The sequence below is a fragment of the Olea europaea genome, chromosome 18, assembly GCF_002742605.1.
Source record: "Olea europaea var. sylvestris chromosome 18, O_europaea_v1, whole genome shotgun sequence".
Taxonomy (NCBI): Eukaryota; Viridiplantae; Streptophyta; class Magnoliopsida; order Lamiales; family Oleaceae; genus Olea; species Olea europaea.
Window position 1 is genome coordinate 27,708,900 of NC_036254.1, and position 26,507 is coordinate 27,735,406.

The 26,507-nt window shown below is 32.0% G+C and overlaps 1 pseudogene; it reads left to right on the top strand.

Annotated features, from left to right (window-relative positions):
* Positions 1–21,005, top strand: part of LOC111366953 — a 33,028-nt pseudogene extending 12,023 nt beyond the window's left edge.
* Positions 21,006–26,507: the final 5,502 nt, after the last annotated feature.

The window sequence follows — 26,507 nt, forward strand, 5'->3', positions numbered from 1 at the left end:
TAAAATGACTTCAAAATCATTTCATTTAGATATACAGGAATTAACATTATAGTTAATAATAATTTTTCTTCAAAAACTAAATAATTTCATAGAATTAGTTAAGAGCCCGTTTGAGCCACATTATTTGTAGAATGAGAATAAAAAATAGAACCGTTATGGGTCCCATATAAAAGATAGAAATTCAAAAATGAAGGCTTGATGTAATGGATAACAGTCATATTTTTCATTTTTCTGATGATATACCCACTAAACCACAGTTAAACAAATACAAATTTATCGATCATTAGAGAGTTGACACCAACCTCCATCACATGCACTGTCACGCCTACGATACAAAATTATATGAGCAAATTCTCAACAAATAACATTATGCGTGATCATATTCATGTGCATAATTTACAATGATCTCATTATCGAAGTTCAAGCCTTCTTCACTATCCGAGATTAATCGTCTTTTAATCTTCGGGCTCAAACACCACAAAGGTGTACAACTGAAGCTATCAATATGGCAAATAACAGACATGCCTTCTAGTGCCTGTGGATCCATAGTCGTCCATTGAAACTTAGGAGATCACAGTTAGGGCTAGGCAAAACCCAACCTAAACCGTTCAACCCAAACCAAACTAATCGATTTAAGTTGGTTTTTTAAGTTCAGTTAGGTTGGGTTCGGTTGAAAATCTAAATTTGAGGTTAGGTTGGATTGAGTCTTGGGTTATGATTTAAAACTCAACCCAACCCAATCCAACCCAATGAATTAAAAAAATTAATATATAAGACGGAAAAAAAATCCTAAATAAACAAAATAGTAAAGATACGAGGATTTATAATTTATAAATGTCTATTTTATTTATATAGATAGATCCACATGAACGCTTTGTACAAATGAAATATTATTTGACAATAAAGTAAAAATTAAGAACAATATGATGAAATGAATAAATCCCAAAAAATTGAAAACAAGAAATTGCTTCATAAATTTTAAATTTATTTATACATTATTTTTCAAAAAGAGTTCCTTGTATAGGTATTAAAAAAATAGAGGTTTTCAAGTAATTTCAAACTTTAAAAATTTATCCAAATTCGATAAAAAAAATAATCGAATACAACTTTAATTAGACCGAAGCCCAAACCAACCAACCCAACCCAACCCAAATCGACCCAATCTTGATCGGTTTGGGTTGGGTTGGATTTAAATCATTAATTGGGTTGAATTGGTTTGATTTTAGATTAAACTGACTATGTTGGGTTGGAAAAAAAAAATCAACTCAACCCATACCCACTCCTAATCACAGTTGTATCTATTGTTGTCTATCGAGAGTAAAGATACTAGATTGGGTATTTATACAAATTAGGCAAGGGCTAGGCTATATATATCATGCTCATCGTGCCGATCCACAGTCCCAAGGCTACTAAGAGACCTCCTAACACCACCCATATATCGAAATTTCTTTTCTTTGATAATTGATTCTGTAAAATCGATTTTTGACAGAATGAAAAAAGCAAAAGAAAAAATCTCTATTTGAGAGGGCTTCATTGTCGGACTCTTACACACTCTATGATCAACTATCCTTAATAATTGTTTGAGCCTCAAGCAGTATATCTATTCTATATGAAGAAATGTATACACTGCCTATTGTCCCGATCCGTAATCTCAAAGACACTAGGTTCTCAAGCAATATATCTATCTGGACTCGAAGTATAGTATCTATATCAATTGCACGATTATTCAATATTATCCTCTTAATCCAAATATCATATCTAAGTATTCAATCATCTCTCTTACTCTCATCTCTTCTTATAAGAGTGACCCTTTGAAAACTCGCAACTGCCCGGTATCGGAGCAAGTAATATAGTAGTGTCTAGAGTGTCAAACCCATGAAAACTATGTGTTTGATCAAATTAAAGCTATTAATACCTTTAATCAAATAGCAATAAAGAGTTGTAGCAAATCGAAGTCTAAATTATCAACTAACTTGAAAGCAAAGTAAAAGATTATCAAATTCGTGAGATGTATTGCTAAGATATAGAATCTTCCTTGCTAATCCATTTTTAATTTCAACTATTTAAATTGACAATTCGAAATCATGCATGTTGTTGATGTTTCTATTTTAATTAAAAACTTGTCTCGATAGCAATTAAATTTATATCTATATAAAATATACGAACGTGCAAGAAAGCATTAAGCGAGCTATAATATCTATAAAAATCATGTGAAAAATAGAGGTATATCTCTATCCTTGATCATACTATCTCTCTCGATGATAATAAAACCCACATATAATTCAATTAATGTCTAGTTAATTGAAAAGCAAACTAAACAATGATAAACACCGAAATATTCAAGCAAATTGATGTTAATTCATTTATTTAAATCAAAAACTTCACAACAAGGGTTCATCTCATTTTAGCTATTTAAACCTATCCAAGCATAATGAAATTACAAGAACACATTCTAAAGTTAATAAACATCACTCAGAATTTAAATAATTGGTAAGAAATCTTGAATTCTTAAATGACTACGATGAAATCTTAATATCTCTTGAAGTTTCATTCCAATCCTTGCTCGTATCCAGGTCAAAGATGTCGTCCAAAACATTGCAAAAGTTGAGTTTTAATCATATAAGAAAACCTGAGCTTCAATCGAATTTTTACACTATGTGACCATATAATTCAATGTTGAACTCCATTTTTTCCTGCATAGCACTATGTGACCGCATGTGTTTTTTGAACTATTCTGTCATTTTTCTCCGTTGGACAGTCTTGAGTATTTTGGTCATAGCTTTCTCTTCTGATTCAATTGAAGAGATTTAAAGTGCATTGAAAAACTAAATCAAAGAGCTACACTTTTGCTTCAAGTAGAATGTTTCTAATTCATACGTTTACTATGTCAAAAAAGGATATCAAATAGAGACTGAAAATCTGAAACATAACTTTTTACCTAAAAATTGATATGTGATAATAATTTGATTATATTTCATTTATTTGACTTCTTTCCTTATCCGATTGATTCTCAACACTCTTGAATCTCCACCGTAAGGTTTGACACAACTTTTCAGTATTTGCACTTTAGTACTCAAACTTTGATTTTACTTCATTTCAGCCCTTTCCTCTTGTAACTTTGTTCCTTTATCTTCTAATTGTACCTGACTAAAGCATTGATATCTTCGATAAATCAATTATATGTAGTCCAACCAATTAAGAATCATCCTATATAGTCATTTAAGCTAAATGTACAAATACAAGGTTTTAAAATGAGATCATGGATGAAAGTCGATGCCTGGTTACCGTCATACCAACACGTAAAAAAACTAGGGTGATGCGATTAATATAGAGCTCTCTAAATGGCTTATATATATCATAGAAATGCTTATCGAATAATTCAACACATTTTGGATATAAAAGATGATGATAAGATTGTGACGAAAATGTTTAGGACACAAGTTTAACATTAAGCAAAAGTTGAAAACCTTTAATACAATTAATAAGTGGTGCAATCATTAAAAACTTTGTTGTCAGTATAAATACCCTTAACGTCTTGACCTACAAGTTAATTTTATTGATTTAAAATATAATATTAACATTTCAACCAATCCTATATTCATCTTTCAAAATGAAAATCCTTAAAAGTTGGTCGGCCGTAGTTTCTTTTACCAAGTTCAAATTTTTTTTAGTTGGTCAGATATAACTTTTTATTAATATACTTCAGGACTCACAATTTAATAGCTGCTTATTATTAAAACATTTTACAACAAAATTTAAGCTTTATCAATTATACACTAAATTATTTGCAATTCCAGCCATCCAACAATTTTACATTACCAATTGTAAAAGCCCTGAAGTGCTAGGATTTTCAATTTAGGGATGAAAAATGTCATATCCAATTTCGGCCTTGCGCTTTCCCGATTCTATTTTATTTTTTAAAATTTAGAAATTATTTAAAAATAAGTAAATAAATGAGAAAATTGAGAAAGAAATAGAAATATTTTAATTCGATCCCACCTCCCACAAATTCCTTTTGGACATGGAGAGAGCCGCCCAACCCAGCCTCGCTAGCATCACTGCCTCTTATATGAAAAACAATTATGGCAAGAAATTTATCTTCTTGGACCCATTAATATTTTAAAGAAAATTTTATATATTTGTATCTATCTATTCAACACATTCCTTCACTTGCGAATTTTTATTTTTGGAAACCAACATACTGTTTACAATAATAATCCTACTAGTTCATTGGGTGTTAGTTGTTAAAGTGTTGTTTGTGGTAGATAATCACAAACTGAGAGGAGCCTAACGCAATAAACAACTTAATTCGTATCAACTTAATATATGTGGTTGTCAGTGATGAAGTTTAGGCATTATAATGCTATGGTTTCCTCAACTTTCCAGGATTTTGGGACATGTACGATCCCGAGGGATACTCTCTGTGGTTCTGCAACTACAAGTACAATGATGAAAACACCGTCTCATTTGTGACTTTGAACAAGGTGAGTAGATTCCCGCAGCGAATGGATCTGGCACGCAAATATGCATTTGGGAAAATGTTAGTGATTGGTTCTGAACCCCCTTTCAAGGTGAAGGGATTGTGGCTTTTCCGTGGGAAAGAAATTCCTCAGTTTGTTCTCGATGAATGTTATGACATGGAGCTTTTCGAGTGGACCAAGGTGGATATCAATGATGAAGCTCAAAAGGAGCGTGTTAGCCAAATGATTGAAGATGCCGAGCCTTTTGAGGGCGAGGCTCTGTTGGATGCCAAGTGCTTTAAGTGATGAGACAATAGCTTACATCCCAACAGGTTCCTTGTAGTTCGAGGTTTCGGCCTACCTTAATTTTGCCTTCGTGAATGCTAGGTATATCTAAGTTCAACTCGTGCCAAAAGTTTGTCTGCATGTTGACATGCTATGTGTGTGCCTTAATTTTATTCTACTTATGCATTTATTGGTATTGTGTTGGATTAAAGACTTAATACCCACATTTCAATACTATAGTAGATTATGGAGATGATAAAAGATTAAAATGAAACTGAAATGTTTATACATCATGGATTTGGATGGAGAAACCAAATACAAGTTGATTAATGCAACAAATAACAAATTGTCACAGATATCACGTAGAACGATGAATATCATTATTCTAGAATGATTGCATGAGCATATAATCTTGTAGAGATAAGCATCTTGGAAGGATAGCTATTTTTGATGCATCACATTTACTCAAACTGACAAGTGAGAGAGTAAGTTTGGTACCCTTGCAGTAGTATATTGTAAATGACATCTTAAATAATTATTCGCGAATATAATTTGAGTTAGTAATCCAAGTCTCCATTATCATAGAAAATGTTGCAGATTGTATGCTTGATGGATCGAGTATAGTGAGATACAATTCCATACGTGAAAAAAAATACCATATCATATTCAATCTATATATAAAAAGTTAAACACTTTATATTGATATTATTGTATGTCTTATTAAATGTCTAGATCCAGGAAATGAGAACAGTGATGTGTTCAATGCACATTTAACGGAATCAATCACATATTTCATAAACTTTTATTAAAATCTATTAAAAATATATTTTTTATAAAAACCGAACATGGTCTTAATTACTAATTTTGACTTTTGCAACATCTCTGAGCGATCTTTATCTTGGTGCATAGCTTTCATACATAACCAGTTCTACCAGCCTGCGCATTCTGGGGGTAATATGGGATTTGTTGCGTAAAAAATAGAACATTACAATGTTCCTATATGAGCATCCTTACCAAACATGTAAGGAACTATATTCATTATGGGTAGATTGATGAATCTTTTACACAAATAAAAAGGGGGAACATTTAAACACTAAGGAATAAAGGTAAATCAAAGTCGTTTTTTTCAAGTAAAAAGCTATTTTTAAAATAAATAAGCTATTTCCAATAACAATAAAATGTAACCCATCAAATAGTATGATGAAAGACTTGTCGAAATAGCCATTTACATTGATCATAATTGTCATCCACACCATAATCGATAAGACTTTTTTTTTTTTTTAATTAAATACTTGGTATTACAATCATTGAAGGAAAAATACCCTAATTGTGAAAGTTTACGGTATGGTATTTAAACGATTTAATAATAAAATATGGAGTCGATATTGATATTAATATTAGTACAAGACAAATGGTTAATTGTGTGTTCTTAAAAATTGGGATGTCAATCATGATAAGACACCATGTTAAAGCAAAAGGAAGAATATTACTTGGGGAAGCTATCTTCATTTGTGGTGGCAATACCTCCAGTCATCAAATTTGCATAAGTAAATTTGAAGATTAAGGCATTAGTAAATTTGATAACTTTAACTTTCCAACGCAATAATGGACTCCCATTCGAATTGATTAAGACACCCTAAGCTTTTTGGCTAACTATAAAGTTTACTTATAAGTGAATAAGTAAGTTTAAAATAATTTTATTGATCAAAATTGAAAATAACTTTTATATATATATATAAGACAAAAAAGGAATAATCTTTTTTAAATAGTGAAATTCACATCAATGGATTGGTTAAAACTAGATATATGCAACTTGTGTTGTTGACATAATCACGGGCGGACCCAGATGATTTGGGTTAGGGGGTCAAAAATAAAATTTATAGGGTATCTTCTACTAAAAAAAAGAAAAAAAAAAAGCTAAGCAAAATTCCCCCCCTCCCAAAATCTAGAGGGTTAATTGCCCCTACAAAACCCCCCAGGTCCGCTCTTGGACATAATACTTTTGAATATAAGTATTATGCTTTTTGTTCAACACCAACTCCACACCAGTTACCCACTAACCTTTAGAATTTTTATTTAAAAGGAATCTTTTTGGCATAAAGTGAATTGCAATTTATTTATTTATTTTTAAAGTGAATTGCAATATTCTTATAAGCAAAGGGTAGGGATTCTGGGAATTCTTTGTGCAACCTATGATCAAGATTTAAAGTTTTACAGAGTGAAGGGTGGTAGGTGGGTCATTAATTAAGTATGTTAGTTTAAATGGTTTGGGATATGGATTTGAATTATTCCTCTTATATGGTATCAAAATTGAGTGAGCTTAAACAAACAATTCGATCCGTCTAAAGTTCAAATTAGAATTTAGATTCAAACATTGGTATGATCAAACCATTCATTATCTTTTTGAAGTACGTCAATGATTAAATTTCTTATCAATTTTACACAAAAAAATAACCAGCATATTAAGTGCTTTAATTACTCTTGTTAATTTGATCGACATTTTATTGATCTTAAAATATTGTTTACAATACCGTTCAATATTCGAAAGGTGAAGAATTTTATATAATGATACTGGAACCCTCTTTTATCTAAATTAAAGAGAGCACGCTCCCACCCCCAAATAACTACCCTTCCATGATGCTTAATTTTTGAATCAAGTGGCTATTAATCACTTCATATTAGACCTCAATATGTCAACAAGTTTGAACAACTTTAGCCCAAGGTCACAGAACATTTCTTCATTTTTGAATTATAAAATTTAAATTCTCTTTATGGATTTCAACTTTCTTCACTATGTAAATTGGTTCTAGGTAACACCTTTTCTCTTTTTATCTTCTTTTGCTTTTCATTCTTTATAATGTTACTGCCATTGACGATTGAAGTGCGTACCATCACATAATCGTAAATGTGATACAAGTGTCGAGCATACCTGCAATCCTTGGATAGGTTTTTTCATTAAACTTCCATTTTCACTTGCCTCAATGAAATATCATAAGCAACGTGTCCAAATACGCACTACAAACCTAAAAACATCTTGGCTTACGCATCTTTGGAGCCAAAATTAGGGAAAATATATGCATAATATTTTTAATTAAGAGTGGGAATAATTATAAAAGATTAGGAACTTTTCATGGACAAAAAAAAAAAAAAAATCCATATGGAATTCACTGTATGCCCTTCTTATTAATTTGGATACATTTTTTTTTTTTTAATAATGCTATTTAGCTCTATTAGGCTTACATTTCCAGTCTAGGTGGTGTTAATGTAACATTACATGATTGGTGAAATTAAATAAGTCACTTAATTTCACCTTTCTTTAACCTATCATCTAACGCCACCTAAATTGGGGTTGTAATCCCAGTAAGGCTACATAACATTATTCTTTTATTTTTTTTTTCTACGAAACATGAAATAATGATGAACTATTAACGAATGGTGGAGGTTTATTAATTAACAATGACCAGAATTTTACAGTTAAACATCTTTTTTAACTTTCATATCCTTGATTTAACAATAATTACACGTAGACATAAAAACTCAGAAATTCTCGTAACATGAAAACAAGAAAATATTTAGTTATCATGCAACTCTCAATATATTCACGAATAAAGTTTAAACAGTTAATGTTTTCTTGATAATCTTTAATGAAATGCTTACTATTTGAATTAAAGTTATTATTTGACAAGTGAATTTTTTATTTTATATTATTATTATTTATTTATTTATTTATTTATTTATTATTATTATTATTTTTAGGAGAATGTTATCATTGAAAATGAATGTGGGGGAAGTGTTTTTCAAATAATCAATTTTAAAAAGGGACTTAATTGTTACGAAATTTTTAATTGTAAACCCACTTAGATTTTATAGAAATTGTAAGTTGACAACCCACTTAATAAAAAAATAAAAAATAGAAATTGAATGAAGACCCTAATGCACATCTGCTATTTAATATTTGTCTCTAAAAATAATGAGGTTAAGTAATAAGCTTATCCCTCAACATGGTTATACTATGCATCACAATATTGAGGGAAAAAATTTTTGGAAACAAAACTCTTTCAAACATGACATAAACCACAAAGACAAGATAAGCCTACTAAAGCATATCTTCATTTTTTTCATCGCACTTTTGTTGAACAATCTTCAAATTACGAGCAAAAGAACGGGACCCACTCTATAATTGTCACCAAGTGGCATTAAATAATTGGTCATATGAACCTTTATGAATTAATTTATTGCTGAATTGGAGAACGATGTGGGATAGGTTCTCATACAAAATAAAAGAATCAAACACTCATCAGAAATTTATGAACGAGATTTAAGCTTTAAAGCCAGGAGGATTGGATCTGACTAGTGAAATGACAATTTGACCCTCATGATTCATGAATGAAATAACGCAGAGAGAAATTTGCAAAAGGGGTCCTCAACCTTGGTATCAACCCTTCATTATATCATTGTTCAATCACTCTAGTCATAAAAATCATTCCAAACTTCGTTAAATAATTCCGTAATTCTTATAAAATCATGGTTCACTTCAGGTTTTTAAGAACGGACCTAGATCCCCAAGTGAAATTTAGCTTCATAAAATTAGACATATGAGTAATACGCTACAGTACTCTAACATAGATTTAGATAATTTTCATCATTGGAGGCTTATTGTTCAACTATAATGAAAGGTTAAGGGCCAACTCTCTACAATCTGAAATAAGATTTGTGATCAACTTGTTACAAAGCATGAAATTGTGTTGAATCACGTAATCTAAAAGCTTAAACTGTTAAAAGGACTATATATGACTGATTTCCTAAGCACTACGCTTGAGTGACATGACACATTATAATAGATGGTGAAAAATAATGTTTGGTTATAGAATTGATTACACCATCTATTATAGTGTACTATGTTACCTGTCCCGTCACGATAGTCGATATTCATTTTTTCCATCAAAACTTGACACATGCAAAATTTTGTGAAATAAGTGGTATAGAGATTTAAACAGTGGACTTTTGAACGTTTACCAGCTCATATTAAAATTTGAAATTTCATTTTAAAAGTCAACTTTATTTAATAAAGTAGCCAAATTCTTATATGCTAGTTAATATTTTCATCTTTATTCTAAGTTGAATTCTATACTTAACAGATTGGGCTTGAATCAATCAATATAATACTTGACAAAGGGCTCCCATCTTTATTAGAAATTATCTATTATTTTTTTAATTTTGAAAAATTCTTGGCCAACCTTTACATTAATGCGCAAGTGTCCCATATTCTTTCTGTATAAATAGGTACCATAATCCTTCCTTATTTTCCATCAGAATTCAGATAGCTAATAATACTTGTTTTTTAAGTGTCAAAATTTGGTGAAGAAAGATGGCAGGTTTCTCTGGAGATTGGGTTCTTGCATTTGGTCTACTTGTTAAGACCTAGTATGCTTCTAACCTTAATTACTTATTTTCTATGAAAAGGAAAGCACTAACTAATTGTATTTCATATTTTCTTCTTCTTGTGGCCAAAAGAAAGTATCACTACTAATTTTTTAATTTTAAAAAATTCTTGGCCAACCTTTACATTAATGCACAAGTGTCCCATATTCTTTCTGTATAAATAGGTACCATAATCGTTCGTCATTGTCCATCAGAATTCAGATAGCTAATAATATTTGTTTTTAAGTGTCAAAATTTGGTGAAGAAAGATGGCAGGTTTCTCTGGAGACTGGGTTCTTGCATTTGGTCTACTTGGTAAGACCTAGTATTCTTTTAACCTTAATTACTTATTTTCTATGAAAAAGAAAGCACCAACTAATTGTATTTCATATTTTCTTCTTCTTGTGTTGGCCCAAAGAAAGTATCACTACTTCAATTTTTGTAGTAGGAATGGATTATTAAATTATTGTTGATGGATTTGGCAATCATCAGATTCAATCATTAACATGCATGCATGACAACAAAGTCGATTACATGCAACTTCACATAGTATTTACTTTGAAACTTGTTCAATAATTGATGTCATCTCCATTTTATTTATTATATTGGCTAGCAACGTCTTATACTACCTTCTAAGTTGTACTCTTCTTTCATTTTATTAATAAAATGCGTTTAAACTTCATTATGTATAAATTTAACTTCATTATTTTAATATAGTGGAGAAAACAATACTCACCTTGTGTTAAAACTTTTAGGGTCTGGAGAGGTGGTTCAATAAGATGTCATTTACCTTCTTTGGTGCATAGAAGAGGTCGAAGGAAATGTATGCAGTTTCAATGAAACATCCGACAGAATTTATGGTAATATGAAGTGTGGTATTATCAGACTTGAGAAATGCATAGTACATCCACAGCATGGAACTGAAGAGAGCAATTACACAAGGAACTGAATCAGTTCCTTGTGTAATCAGTTCCTTGTGTAATTGCTCTCTTCAGTTCCATGCTGTGGATGTACTATGCATTTCTCAAGTCTGATAATACCACACTTCATATTACCATAAATTCTGTCGGATGTTTCATTGAAACTGCATACATTTCCTTCGACCTCTTCTATGCACCAAAGAAGGTAAATGACATCTTATTGAACCACCTCTCCAGACCCTAAAAGTTTAAACACAAGGTGAGTATTGTTTTCTCCACTATATTAAAATAATGAAGTTAAATTTATATGAGACTGTTGATGAGCTGAGTTCTCGAAATTTTTAGAAATTCAGGTATAAACTATAAAGTTAATTTTTGTGGTGATAGTTTGAGCGTTTCGTCTTATCTTTCTCACGAATCAACTTGTGGTGAAAGCTTCGAAACGTACCGATGTTGTTGGATGGATTTGTCTAGTATTTTCCTTGTGTGTATTTACTGCCCCTTTAGGTATTGTGATAAGCTTAAAGAAGTAGAAAATCAAATAATTTTTAGCATCAAGTCGTTTTTGTCGTTTCATTTTTATATATTTTCTTTGCAGAGACGAGTTATACGAACAAAGAACATAGAATATATGCCTTTTCTTCTGTCGTTTTTTCTCACAATTAGCGCTGTCATGTGGTTCTTCTACGGCCTGTTACTTAAGGATTTTATCATTGCTGTAAGTTGATACCCTCATTTCTTTCTTCTCCGAAGGAAAAGGAGATAGAACAAAGATCTCAACTTCTTGCCCTAAAAAAAGTAATATTTCTCAATAAAGCCGGTTGATTAGGATGGTAAAAAAAATATAAAATAAAATAATAATAATAATAATAATTTCTATCGAAGCTCATGTCTTGACGGTTTCAGCATTTCCCTATTAATGCATGTCTCTTACACGACACCTTCGTTAATTTTTGCTAATAATATTAATTCTGCTGTCGTACAGATTCCAAATGTTCCAGGCTTCGGCTTCGGGGTTCTTCAAATGGTGCTCTATGTTACAACCCATCTTTGTTTAGTCAAAATTCAAAGATTGACTCATCAAAGACAAATAGGGACTAAAATAAAATAAATTATTTATTGTGGTTTAATTTATTTTGAAAAATAATTGTAAGGTTTAAGGGGGATAAAATTTAAAGTTTAGGATTTACTTTTATATTAATAGGAGCTAGAAGGACTAAATGTTATTATAAATGGAGCATGGAGGACTTTATGTGCAATTTGGGAATAGTGGCCACTTATTATATACAAATAAACCATTTCTCATTGCAACACACAAATAGGAGAAATCTGGAAACCGGCAGATTTGGTTCGAAATTTCAGATTTAGAGAAAGGATTATGATCTCTAGCTCAAGCTTTTTGATTGGTTAGTCTCCATTCGAATTAAGGTAAGAAATATCAATTTTATTTTATTTTATTATTTATTTATTTATTTATTTGGCAAACCCTAGAATTTTTAATTGAATTCTTAAGTAAGGATATTTCATGGAAATGATTATATCTATGGAATACTCGTATGAAAGCATGAAGTTGAGAAACATGATGAAAGTTTAAATGGGTGGAATTATGGTTACTAGTTTACATTAGATTGGAAATGTGAGATTCGAACCATGGTATTTTGCTTCCAGAATTTTATTACACTGTGAAGTCGTGTTTTGTGGAAATGCAACTCTATTAAATTGGCACTTTCGTCTAGATGGCGACACTTGGTTGAACCTTGGCTATTGGATTGATTCTGGAACTTTCCATTATAATGCGTTGTTTCACTTGGCACTTACATTGACTCCATTACACGTTTTACTTTTGGTCTTTGAGAGAGAGAGAGAGAGAAACCCCTCGTTTGGTTAGGGTTTATTCTGCTTGATTCTGTGGCTCAAATCTCTTATTTGAGGCCTTAAATGTGAAAGTCTTAGTGATTTCGTTTAGATATCCTGAGTGATTATCTGTAATGGTTTGTGTCCTCTTCCGTTGTGATGTTTTGAGAGGGATGTAGTGAAGTTTCTTCGTGATTCTTCAAAGGTTTTGAGTCGATCTTGAGAGATTAGTATCTTTGCTTCATCTCAGTGTATTTGTTGAACTCTTGTAACCATTCGTTGCCATTTTTGGCTATTATAGTGCAACCGAGCGTAATCTAACTTGTTGGATGCTCAACGAGGGATGTAGGCGTTAGATGTAGTCGCCGAACCTCCGGGGCTTAGGCCGAAAGAAATCTTGTGTTGATTCTTTAATTTTTTGCACAGTTTACTTTTGGTCGATTTCAATTTCTTGCTTCTTGGTTTAATATTGTGTGACCTTTTGCCTTACAGTGGTATCAGAGCCTTACCGAGGAGCAAGATACCCGGATCTTGGAGAGAAAGGTGGATCTTCGATAGATCTTGAATTTTTGGAACTGCTGAAAAGCAGATTTGAACTGCCTCGAGTCATTGAACTCGATGGGTGGGATCTTTTTCAACTAACTGCATATTACATTTGAGAAATTTGTGTTTCTTGAACTTTCCCTGATTTTTCAGTACACCATTGAAACCCCCTTGAGACTAATCTTTGTCCAGTGGCTCCTGCGAGGCCACTGGAATCTGAGATAAATCAAGTACGGTTGTGTAACTTGGGAAAATCTAGCTGGAGAGATCCGTGAAACCTTATAATCTGATCTTATTAATTGGTTTTCTATAGATTGATTAAGCCTGCTCTCTCTGTTGATATTTCTTGATTGGTGAAATCCTGTATTACTTTGTGATTTACTGTGATTTCAAAGTTGGCAATTTAAGGTTTCTGTTTACAATTGTTCTGATTTTTTGCTAAAATTCTGTTTTGTAATAACTTGCATGCACTATGGCTAATAAGAAATCTGAACTTGAGGAAATTGCTTGGAGTACCATATTTCTGTATTTCTCTGATAATGTGATCAGAGAGCTAGGTGAAACTACTACTGCCTCTGATCTTTGGGCCAAACTTAAGGCTAAGTATGAGACCAAAACCACTCCAAACAAATGTTTTCTTCTAAAACATTTTTTCTCCTTTAAAATGGATCCTGCAATTGACATAGAAGAGAACCTTAGTAGGTTCACAAAACTTACCCAAGACTTGGCCATTTCAAAAGATCAATTGGCCGTAGTTCTGTTAAACTCCATAAGTGACAAGTATAAGGACATTAAAGTTGCCCTTGAATATGGTAGGGAAGAACTCACTGTTGATGATATAACCAATGCTTTAAGGAATAAAGCTTTAGAAATTAAGACTGAGTCAAGTAATAGTCATACTGGAACTAGTTTCTTAATTAAAGGAAAATCTTTTGAAAAATCTATACAAAATTTTAAGTTTTCTAAAACTAATAAAAGATGGGTTGACAAAAGTAAGACAAAAAATAATGCAAAAAGTAAAAAATGCTATTATTGTGGTAAGCTTGGTCATTTTGCAAAAGATTATTTTAAAAAAGAAAAATGATTCAAAAGAAAAGGGCATTGATGGAAGTAATGCACTGGCATATGATAAAACTAAAACAGAAAATGGTTTTGTGTTAGTAAGTGCTGAAAATTGCCTAAGTAATGAATGGATACTTGACTCAGGATGTTCTTTTCATACGTGCCCCAACAAAAACTGTTTTATAAATTTAGAAAGAACCAAAGGGGGACGGGTTATAATGGGAAACAACTTTGCATGTAAAGTGAGTGGAATTGGGACTGTCAAATTATTACTAGAAAATGGTAATGTTTTGTCTCTAGAAAACACAAGACATGTCCCAGATTTGAAAAGAAACTTAGTGTCCTTAGGAATGTTAGATGACAAGGAATTTAACATAATCATGGATCAAGAACATATAAAAATTCTTAGGGGAAATGACTTGGTCACTTCAGCCCCTAAGAGACATGGCCTTTATTGTCTGAATGCAAAACCTTTGCTTGGTTTAACTGCTTCTGTTGTATCTGAAAAATTTACTTTGGCAAAACTGTGGCATGATAGGATTGGTCATATTGGTAAAAAGGGTTTAAAAATTTTGCATTCAAAAGGTGTTTTTGGAAAACATAATCTTGGTGATTTTGATTCCTGTGAACACTGTATTTTGGGAAAGCAAGCCAAACTTCCTTGTCAAAGTGGAATTCATAAGTCCAAACAAAGACTTGAATATTTGCATGCTGATCTGTGGGGTCCTGCTTCTGTCTCTACTTTAACTAATTTTAAATATTTTTTACTAATAGTTGATGATTTCTCAAGAAAAATTTGGATTCATCTACTAAAGTCTAAAGATGAGACATTTCTTGCTTTTAAGAACTGGAAAATTCAAGTTGAAAATCAGATTGATCTTAAAATAAAATATTTAAGAATTGATAATGACTTGAAATTTTGCAATTCTGAATTTGATAATCTTTGTAAAGAATATGGCATCATGAAACACAAAACTGTTCCACACACACCACAACAAAATGGAATGGCTGAAAGAATGAATATAACTATGTTAAATAAAGTTAGATGCATCCTATTAAGCTCTGGACTACCTAAAATGTTTTGGGCGTGAAGCAGTTAAAACTGCAGCTCATCTGATTAATAGAAGTCCTACTAGTGCACTAAACTTTGCTATTCTTGAAAATGTGTGGTCTAATAGTCTTGTAAATTACTCTTATCTGAAAATATTTGGTTGTGCTGCCTATGCTCATCAAAATGTTGGTAAACTAGAACCAAGATCATTAAAGTGTGTTTTCTTGGGTTATGATGAACATGTTAAAGGGTACAGATTATGGGTTAAATCTGAAAAAGGTTATAGAGTAATAATTAGAAAGAATGTAGTCTTTAATGAATCCTTGATGCCATGTCTTAAAGGAAAAGAAAATAACTTGACTGAAAAAGATGTTCAAATTGAGGTGGAGCATTCCTGTATTAACCAGAATATTTCTATAACTACTGCAGAAGGAAATGAAAATGAAGAACATGTTATTTTACCTGAAACTGAAGATGAAACTGAACATGTTGAAGAGGCTGATTCTGCAACTCTTCCCCTTGATGAGTATCAACTCACAAGAGATAGGGAGAGAAGGCAAATCAGACCTTTCACTAGGTTTGATAGTGACACTTTTGTATCCTTATTTACCTACCAAGACCTAACTGAAAATGAGCCAAACACTTTTGAAGAAGCTATGGAATGTAAAGAAAGAAAAAATTGGAAAATGGCCATGGAAGATGAAATGTTTTCACTCCTTAAAAATAAGACATGGATTCTAGTTGATAAGCCCAAAGGACAAAAATTAATTGATTGCAAGTGGATTTATAAAATAAAATTTGGAGAAGATGATGATAAAAACATAAGATATAAAGCTAGACTTGTAGTAAAGGGCTTCACACAAAAAGAAGGTGTGGAATATACTGAAATTTTTTCTCCTGTTGCTGAATATGTTACTATCAGATGTTTACTTGCACTTGTTACACAATTTAAATGGGAACTTGATCAACTAGATGTTAAAACTGCTTTCCTGTATGGAGAATTAGATGAAATAATATACATGAAACAACCAATTGGTTTTGAGGAAGGGGATCCTGAAAACACTGTTTGTTTGTTAAAGAAATCATTGTATGGCCTAAACCAGGCACCTAGGCAGTGGTACAAAAGATTTAACACTTTTGTCTTGAAACTTGGATTTAAAAGACGTCAATATGATACTTGCTTGTACTGCAAAGGTAGTGGAGTTGAAAACTCATTATATCTGATCCTGTATGTGGATGATATGTTGTTGGCTAGTTCTGGTAGATTAAAAATTGATGATATTAAATCAAAGTTAAGTTTTGAGTTTGATATGAAAGACCTTGGTGCTGGTAAAAGAATATTGGGCATGCAGATTTGGAGAAACAAGGATAAAAATATGCTATTTTTAAATTAATGTGACTATGTGTCTAAAATCTTGAAAAAGTTCAACATGCATGATTGTAAGCTTGTAACACTGCCTCTTGCTAGTCATTTTAGATCATCTTCTGAATTTTGTCCTAAATCTGAAGATGAATATGCGAGAATGTAAACAATTTCGTATGCTAATATAATTGGCTCTGTGATGTATTTGATGATATGCACCAGACCTGATCTTGCATTTAGTATTAGCATTTTAAGTAGATTCATGAGTAATCCTGGTGAAGAACATTGGGATGCTTTGAAATGGTTATTGAGGTACCTAAAGGGATCATCAAACTTAGGTTTAGTGTTTAAATTAGATAAAAATGGGATATGTTTGAAAGGCTATACTGACTCTGACTTTGCTGGAAATAAAGATAATAGAAAGTCAACCTCATCCTATTTTTATATACTATGTGGTACTGCCATTAGTTGGAAGTCTCAACTGTCCTCTACTGAGGCAGAATACATAGCAGCAACTGATGCTGTTAAGGAGGGGATTTGGTTAAATGGTTTATTGACAGAAATGGGTTTTAATGATAATCTCACTGTGGTATTTTCTGATAATCAGAGTGACATTCACCTAAGCAAAAATCCCATGTTTCATGACAGATCAAAACATATTGATGTTAAGTATCATTTTATAAGAGATATAGTCTTAAAAGGTGAAATTAAGATTGATAAAGTTTCTACTCATTTTAATCAATCAGATATGGGTACAAAAGTAATTCCATTAAATAAATTCTTAAACTGTTTGAAACTTTTATCTATTGATACTTTGTAATTTTTGTACAGGTAAATAGAGCAAATGATAATGAGTTAAGGATTTGCTCCTGGCCACACTATAGTTCCAAAATTCTGGTAGCAAGGTGGAGAATGTGAGATTCGAACCATGGTGTTTTGCTTCCAGAATTTTATTACACTGTGAAGTCGTGTTTTGTGGAAATGCAACTCTATAAAATTGGCACTTTCGTCTGGATGGCGACACGTGGTTGAACCTTGGCTGTTGGATTGATTCTGGAACCTTCCATTATAATGTGTCGTTTCACTTGGCACTTGCATTGATTCCATTACGCGTTTTACTCTTGGTCTTTGAGAGAGAGAGAGAGAGAGGAAAAACCCCTCGTCTGGTTAGGGTTCGTTCTGCTTGATTCTGTGGCTTAAATCTCTGATTTGAGGCCTTAAATGTGAAAGTCTTTGCCTTAAATGTGAAAGTCTTAGTGATTTCGTTTAGATATTCTGAGTGATTATCTGTAATGGTTTGTGTCCTCTTCTATTGTGATGTTTTGAGAGGGATGCAGTGAAGTTTCTTCGTGATTCTTCGAAGGTTTTGATTCGATCTTGAGAGATAAGTATCTTTACTTCATCTCAGTGTATTTGTTGAACTTTTGTAACCCTTCGTTGCCATTTTTGGCTATTATAGTGCAACCGAGCATAATCTAACTTGTTGGATGCTCAATGGGGGATGTAGGCGTTAGATGTGGTCGCCGAACCTCCGGGGCTTAGGCCGAAAGAAATCTTGTGTTGATTCTTTAATTTTCTACACAGTTTACTTTTGATCGATTTCAATTTCTTGCTTCTTGGTTTAATATTGTGTGACCTTTTGCCTTACAGGAAAGTATAATTATTTTGTGGGACGAAAGTAAATTTGGATATGTGGCATAATTGTGAAGGTATTAAAGGAAATTTAGGAAAATTTCGTAGGTCTTGGAAAATTTAGGTTAATAAAGGTTTCTTGATTTTAATAGTGGTTAAATTAGTTATTTTGTAACGTATTTCAGGTGGTGACGTATAAATTGAAAAAGCTTACCGATCGGCCTAGTCTGTAGCTCGTATTGTGTGAGTGGATACAAACTTATTTTTCAAAAATTAGTATTTATAAAAATTATATTAAATCAGAAAATTTATTAATTCATATAGTTGATTTGATAGCACGATTTTCAGAATAAAGTTGATTTATAAATAGTTGTTTTTAAAGTTAAATTCAATTCAGTTAAATCATTTCCTTGGCATATTATTCAGTATTAAATCGTGCAACATATTTAAAGTTATTTTCTAAAAACCATTAGAAAGTACCTAGGTGATTTTACTCGCTCTGCACTGGTGTGAATGTGTTTCCATATTGTATGACCAATTATGGTGATTTTACCTGCTCTGCACTACTGTGAATGTGTTTCCATGGTGTATGACCAGATAGCTCTGCTCGCGTATGACCAGAATTACAGAATTTCAGAATTGAATAGCTTTGTCATATCTATCGGTGCAAATCGATACATGAGTATAGTTATTCTCAATACATTTTTTGTGTGATTTTTCATTATTATATAGCTTATCAGATTTCAGAATACATAATTTAGCTTATTTAGTTTAAAGAATAAAAATTTAGCTTAAAGTACTGTGAATGATATTTTTATTATAAACTAGTTTTTAGAAAGTTAACATAAATGGAAAAAGTAAATTTGTTTACAAAATTATCCAATCATTGAATTACAAACTTATATATTTCATCTCCCTTTTTCTCATCATGTGTTGAGCCGTATCGGAGCCTATTGAATTATCAAATTGAGCCACTCAATTGTTATTTGTATGTTTCTTTTTGTCAGTTTATACAGCTCATAATTTTTGGGGTAGATGCATCTTTTGTCAGTTTATATCATGGGCTCACTCTAGAATATTGTATAAGCAAAGCATTTGAAGTTCTTGGGTTTGTAAAGAAGTGTAAATTTCATTCCAACACACTTTATTTTAAATAATTGTGTTTGGAAGGGCTGATGTACCCTGTTTTAAATTATATGTATTGGTTTGAGAAAGTTGATAAGTTTTCAGGTAATTTTAGTCCATACTTTAGAGGAAGATCTGTCAAATTTTTATAAAATTATGTCACAGTCAAAGTAAATTATAGTTACCTTAGTGGTTGGTCCGAAATTTAGTTGGTATCCCTCATCGGCGCACAACACGTGTCGGATCCATTAGGGTGATTCGGGACGGATCGTGTTATGTAATATACAAAAATGCAGAAAAGGGCGAAAAGAAAAAGCTTCCGGAAATACCAAATAAAATTATAATTTTTGAAGAACACAAAGTTCAAGAATTAACTGAGCAAATTATTGACATTGTTAATATCAGTGCACTGTTAAATTCCGAGAAACTCTCAGTTGTTTCACAGCCAATTAATGATGGAATTGAAGACGCAAATGTGCATCAGAATTTGCCCAATGAGTTGAAGTTAAAATGTAAATTGAAGCTCATGCTCCTTCCTATTCTTTTTTTCATTTTTATTTTATTTGATTATGTATCTTGTTCTGTATATTAATCTGAATAATTTGTGCTTGTTTGTTTTCTTTTCTTGCTTAATTATGTATTAAAAAATGAGAAAAACTTTTTTAAATGAATACTAAGAATAAGCTCATGTTATTTAATTCATGCAATCAGTATATAGAGATTTTGACACGTAGAAATTATAGACGTTCCTTCTCATCTTAAAAAATATTGAGAAAAAAATTATTACGAACTGAGTATTGTTGAAAGAAGAGAAATAATACGATAGAGGATATGTTTAACGTAAGTAATCAGGCGCAACATTTTATATTTGGAACAATTTATTAGACCATATTGAACACTATTGTGCATAAAATTTTAATTTATTTTTCTTTAATGTTATCTGATGTAATCTAATGCATTATACCAAACACGCATTACCTTTTTATTGTTAGATGATAAAATCATTTGACAACAAAAATTAAATTAAATATTAGTTACTTTATGTGGGCTGAGGATAATATAATGTAATTATAGCTTATATAATATAATCTTTCTTGGTATTTTTTTTCCTTTTTATTTTTTATCATCATGATTGTCACTCTATATTTAGTAAATAACATTAAAGTATCTAAGAAAAGTGTGACGTAAATATACTCTCATCACCACTAGCATAGGATATTCTTAAAGATTGGCCCCAAGGGCCTACAGAATACTATTTGTTGCTGATCAATACAGAATTATCCACATAGAGACCTCACATTCATATACATGGCAAGCACCCAAGAATTGGTATAGAAGGGATCAACATCCGAGCTGAGTAGGCGCTAACTCGTACAACCTCATAACGGCCCTAAAAAATGGGTGCAAAGGAAGTCGGAGTCTTTCCTTCAGAAGGAATTCACCGATGACTACACAACCCGACCTTGGATAACAGGCTCGCTCATCAACAGAAGGGCCTAGTAGTTCGATATCGTATGGGATGTAGTATTTTTCTCTCACAATCATTAAAAATGGCGCATCTGCAATAGATTGAATTTTTTCAGCCCCCAACCCCGTCCCCCAACTATGGGCAAACAACTTCAGCTAGCCATGATGGCAATAGCCAGGTCAACAGTACTCGTAAGTTCCACTCCCATCTCAGCACCTATCCTCCTTACATCTACCTCCCCAGACGAACTAGACGCCATACTAGTGACAAAAGTTACAAAAAATTTTAGATACTTACACATACTCGCTTGATAAAAGCACAAGTATCCCTCAAAAGTCGAAAACAAAAATCACAAAATGAAGACGATGGAGCGGAGAGAGAATGCAAGCAACTCAGAAGTCCAATTTCAAGGCAAAAGTGAAAAATAATTCTAACCTCAATTCCCTACTTTTTATAGCCAACCCTATCTAATCTTGGCCGTTCAATTCAAACATCATAATTCTCCAATCGTCGATCTGGTAGTTTAATCCTGTGCGATTCAATTAATTATTTATTCCAATTATTTTTCATTTATTTGTTTCAATTATTCATTTAAATTATTTGATTTAATTACTTATATTGATTGATTATTTAAATTATTTATTGAACAAGCAAACGTAAATATTTGATTATTTATTTCAAATATTAGAAATTTGTTTCAATTAAATTTTAATTACGTATTTGATTATTAACATTTATTCATTATTTACATTTTTCATTTATCATTTAAATAATAATTAAATTATTATTATTTAAGTAATAATTAAATAATTATTTAAATAATAAATTATTGTTGTGTATTTCATTTTTTTAATTCACATGGAAAAAAATAAAATAGAAGGCCTAGGCAGAAAACAGATGGCCCAAGCCGTCTTCTTCTCCAATCAGTGCCGATCTCCGACCAAAAAAAAAACCTTAAAAAAGGCAATTTCTAGTAATTTTATATAATCTACAAAGATTTCTACCACTATTTCCAACAAAATAAACCTTCAACATCTAGGTTCAAAGATTTTAGGGGAAAAATAAGCAAAACTTACATTCTTCGCCTCTAATGGTGGCCGGTCGGTCTCCTTCCAAGAAAAAGTCATCGATTTCCTTGTTATTTCTTCCCCTTCTTTCTCCAGACGTCAGTTTGAAAGTGATTTGTTAGGACCAATATTGGGTTTTTATTGTTTTTAAGGTTTTCACAAATTTTTCAATTTTTTTTTAAACAGCAGTCAACGGTCATTTTGAAAAATTGTCTGTTTTTGGTGGCTATCTGCCACCATTTCCTCCAAGATAAATTACAGAAGTGGGATTTGGTGACAACATCTCATAATCATCTCAAAGTCCAAATCATAAACAAAACTGCACTCCAAATTAAAATCGTTTGCTAATTGAAATTGAATTTTAAAATCATTAGTTCAAGGTTTCAAATCCCATACACAGATCTACGTGATTAGTCACTGGTTCGTGGGGAAAGTATGTAAAAAAAATAAAAAATAAAAAATTGGCACAAAATTGATGCATATAATTGATTGACAATGTTGTTGCAAAAGGCAAAACCAAAGGCAGAGAAACAGGGAGCCGGATATTGATTTTTTGGGATATTCAAGAGGCAATTCCAGGGATTTTGACGTCTATTATATATATATATATATATATATATATATATTATTTCAAAACTTTGAAAGCTTAAGAATTACAAAAACTTTAATTGATGGGTAGCAAAATTTTTTGAATTATTCAGTCAGAGAAAGAATACTAATGGATTCTAATCTTAGCATGAAGGGTCTGATACCAATTGTTAATTTTAATTATAATCATGCCAAGGATCAAGAATCACCATATAATATATTAATAAAATGAATTCATACATGCGGAAGTCATTGTTGATATGAATAATAGTTGTAATTATAATAGCAGCTAGATCTTCCCCTTCTTGTTCCTCACAAAGTATTAGCTATCAATGGGGCAAGCTCAATAAAATAATAATGGAGAGAAGAGGGGGCCTAGCAGTTATATAGGAAATAATTGAGCCGTCCCGTTGCGACTAGAATTCTAATTAGGGTTTATTTTCAGCCTACATACTTAAAATTACCACATCATATTAATTACAACTCGTAAGTCGTAAAAGGCCCAATTGATCACTTATAAATTTGGCCCAAACACAAATATCATTATGAGCCATACATCTAACCCATAAAATTTACAATTGAATGTGAAACCCACATATGGAATTATTCCAACAATAAATACGTGATTACTAGAGTATGATATTTCTTGAAGCTGTTCCTCCTTACTTTGATTTAATTAGACTCTCACCACTTCATCTCATTTGCTCACTGAAAACTTGACCTGAGATCAATAATTTCACTGAATCCCTGCGCACTATATAACTGTAACATAGGTTGCCTCGTATATTAGGCATCTAGATAACTGTAAAACTTGCTGTATTGCTTATCAATGTGCTTCGATACATTTTGCAATTGAGAAATCTCTAATGGATGTTGGAAAATACGGGTCATGGGTCACCCATATGGGGTGACCCAACCCGTAAAATTTCAAAAGTTGATAGGAGGGAATGTTTTGAATCGAATTCAAATCCATATCTTTCCAACTCCCTACAACTCTTAAATAATTTTTTGCAACATGCTAATTGAAGTTATGGAAAAAGATGAAGAAAGAAAATCATAGAAATTCGTATGAAAAATGACTCAACAATAGAAAAGTGTTTAGAAACCACATATATTGCATGAAAACTCAAAAGATTATCCATTTAAATTGTAGATAATAATCCTTTTCCAGTGTGATCAAGATTGAAACCATAAGAGAACAAGAAAATGCAGATTTCGAAATTTAGAAAGCAAGATGATTCAACCATTCAAAAGTTCTGAGAATTCATCATTTCAAGTAAAGATTTTTGAACCGAAATTGATATTCAAGAATGCTGCGGTTTATAAAGGTCCAGGCACTGTTCGAGAATAATTACGCAATTTAGATTTACGAACTATTCTAGATAATTCGTTGGTAGAATGGAAGTATTTTGTGTGAATATTTGAGACAATATTGTTAAATATGGGGACTAAAATGTTTGATGTTGAACCTTTGATATGAGACGGGATTTTTCAATATGGCAACAAATGATGAGAGAACGTCTAAGGCTATAGATGGTTCGTTCACTGAAATCATGACTAGTATTCAAGCAAAAGAAACTGATAAATTAGCTCACAGTGCCATAATTTGCAATTTGTAGACAATGCGTATGAGAAAAGTAAATGATTGTTAAACCCTCCCTACCCTTTGAAAAACTTGAAACTTTGTCTCACACTAGATCTCTCCCAAATGATATATATTTGCTGAAAAGATTTTTTTAGCTTTAACATGTATCTTTCTCTGGATCTTGAAGCTTTCCTAAATTGAATCAGGATTTGGCTAGTGTGGAAAAGTTTTGGAAGAACATCAAGCAATTATTATGTTAAATTTTATACCTGGTGCCTTTAAAGATTTTAAAAATGTTATAGAGTATGACAGAGATTCCTTTGCAACTGATGTAGTGATAAATTCACTAAGAACAAAAAATCTTGATATCTTGCAAAATAATCTCGTGTCTGCAAAAGGCGAAAGTCTAAAATGTAAGGGGAAGATTTGTTTCTTGGAAATATCGGAGTAATGATAATAATCATAGTAGAAATAAGAACAAAAATATAAGGAAGTCAAGATGTAGGTCTAGGGCAAGGGGAAAGAAATGCTATGGATGTGGAAAGGTACTGCATTCCATAAAAGATTGCTATAAAAATTAAAAATTAAAGGAAAAGAGAAAGGAAGTTATCTCTAATTCTCATGATGCAGAGGTATATATAGCTATAGCAGAATTATTGTTAAGGGCAAAACTGTGTAGCACAAGCTGGAAAAATAGATATATCCTTCAACAATCCCGCTATGGGTACAGAAACATTTGACAGAAAATGTACATTAATTTAAAAAAGTTGAGCTGGTATTCATCAAGGTAAAAGAAGTGAAAACAAAATGGAAATACAATAAAAGAAAAGATTCGAATAACAGAGAACATTTCCTTTTCCTTTCTTTCCGTTTCCCGACCTGATTTCCTTCTCTCTTTCCCAATATCAATCTCCATTCTTTGCCCTAAGCTCCGACCCAAACTGAAAATCGGCTACTAAACATACCATTGCCGTCGATCGGTGCCCATGAAAATAAAAGCCTGACATTTCCTTCCCCTTCCCAATCTCTCACTTCTGTCCTTTGCCCTGAGCTCCAACACAAACTCAAAATCGGATGCGGCATTCACCATTGTCGTCAATAGATCCCCACTAAGATAAAAGCTTGAACCCAAATTGTTAAACTGCCTTCCATGCTGCACAGGTTAGAGTCTATTTGTATTGCCCCTAATGTTTGAACACAAAGCGGCCATGTTTAATCTAGTCAACTATCCTTCCTAAAATTTAATAACCTCTAAAGAAACGATTAATCAAACTCTAGTTGCTTCATATGTCAAAGATATCAAACCATTACGTATTTGTTTTTTAAACAAGCAGTCGATCGAAATATAAGAACATCTAATAGGTCTTTTAGAATTCAAATACAACAACCATAAAATCAAGCATATAAAAATAATCAATACATAAAATATGAATGAAAACAATGAAATTTATTTAAATCTCATAGTTGAATAATTCCTAGGTTTCAATATCCTTCGACCAAGAGATGAAGTTTAGTAATACACCAATAATCCTTAAGCAAAAAGAGAGAAAAATCTTTATGAATCTGGTATAATGAGTGGTATCCTCCTTTTGGACGTCTCTAGGGTTTTAAAAGACTTCTTAAAATTTGTTTCCATAAGAATTTCAATCAGAAAAGGAAACCAGATTTTTCTCGCTGCTATTGACCTAGGCTTTTGCACAAGCAAAACTCAAGCAGTCACCAAGGCATGCCTTTTGGTTTCGATAATTCAATTTTGATGTTGGATGGTCGCCTGAATTTTATAACTGGGTTGTCACTCAAGCAAAATTTCTTCCAAAAGTTGTATTTTGGTCTCAAATTCAATTTTTGATTCTTTTAAATCGTTTTTCTTGCAATTTCAACCTTTGAACTTCTAGTTGTGTCCAATTGAACCCGCAACATCTTTAATCTTCATTCCATTGCTCGTCTCATCAAGGGGTTGTTTGCAACTTGGTCCCTAAGCTTTCAATTCCTTCCATTAAAGCACTTTTTCACTTTTTTCTTCTATTTTATGTCATGATCATCTAAATGCAACCTAAATCACAATATAAGGGTACTTAGCACA